We start from the raw sequence: 1,519 nt of genomic DNA, 5'->3' as shown, positions 1-1,519 counted from the left end.
AGCGCCGCCGCGCTTCCCAAGCGGTGCACTTATCCAGTGCGCCACTGGGCCGGCCCCTGTATGTCTTCTTTTGAGAAATGTCTATTGAGGTCTTTTGCCCATTTTTTAATCAAATTATTTTTTTGCATGATTGAATTGTTTGAGTTTCTTATATATTCTGGATATTAATTCCTTGTCTGATGTATAGTTTGCAAATATTTCCTCCTAGTCTGTAGGTTGTCTTTTCACTCTGTTGATTGTTTCCTTTGCTCTGCAGAACATTTGTAGTTTGATGTGATTCGATTTGTCTATTTTCGCTTTGTTGCCTGCGCTTTTGAGGTCTTATCCAAAAAAATCCTTGCCAAGCCAGTATCATAAAGTGTTTACCCTATGTTTTCTTCTGGTAGTTTTTTTTTTTTTTTCTTCTAGTAGTTTTATAGTGTCGGGTCTTACATTTAAGTCTTGAATTCATTTTGAGTTGACTTTTGTACATGTGAGAAAGTGATTTCCATGAATCCATTTTCTCACGTGCACAATGAGTACATGACAGTTCTCTCCTTAAGATTTTTAGTGAAGATTCAGTAAGATAGTATAATAAAGTATCTCATGCATGAATTCCTACACTCATTCATTCATTCACCCACTCATCTCTTTAACTCATTTATTCAAACATTGATTGAGCATCTTTTATGTGCCAGGTATGGGGAACACACTAGTAAAACAGGCACCACCCTGCTGTCATCTCATACTGATAATGGTAAGTCTGCATCACATCTGAGCCTACAGCCAGCCAGCACCCACTGTCCGTTGGCTCCCACTAGGAATCAGTCACAGCAAAAAATAACACCTGCCAATTATTGAGGATCTATTGCGTTAGTTCATTCAATCCTCACATCTAACCTGAGAACCAGACAATGGGCAGAGCCTGGGCCTCTGAGAGCATTGTGGAACAGCTGAACAGCTTCAGATTTGTTTGGGAGAGAAATAAAACCAGTCTGGCCTGTTAGCTCAGTGTTTAGAGTGCGGTGCTACTAACACCAAGGTCAAGAGTTCAGATCCCCTTACCGGCCAGTCATCCAAAAAAGAAAAAAAAAAAAGAGGAAATAAAACTTATTTACTCAAACCAGAACTGAATTGATACATGAATGCTGTAAACTTAGTTGCAGAAGTCATCAAAGTTTCTTTGGGAGTCAATCAAATCAGTCATGAAATAAATTATTTTTGTCACAGTTAATGTAGTCCTACCTGCATGGTGGGTAATCTCACGTAATTTTCTCAATCTTGTTTTTAGTCAGGAGCTTCCTTGAGACTGAAGAGCTAAGAAAATTCTCTTGAATCTCTGCCAATTATATTGCCCCCTATCAAGATTTCTACAAATTTCTCAGGAATTATAAATACCTGTTCTCAGAACTTCTTTACCTACTAAGATTCCGAATCCACATGTGCTTTCTCTGTGTTGCCAAAACTGAAAATCAGCACTTCTTTGAATTCCTCAAGGGAAATCCACCCACGCAAAACATTCCTGAGAACAGTGGACTTT

The sequence above is a fragment of the Galeopterus variegatus genome, unplaced genomic scaffold (assembly GCF_000696425.1).
Source record: "Galeopterus variegatus unplaced genomic scaffold, G_variegatus-3.0.2 Scaffold7135, whole genome shotgun sequence".
Lineage (NCBI taxonomy): Eukaryota > Metazoa > Chordata > Mammalia > Dermoptera > Cynocephalidae > Galeopterus > Galeopterus variegatus.
Note: the sequence above shows the minus strand (reverse complement) of the source record.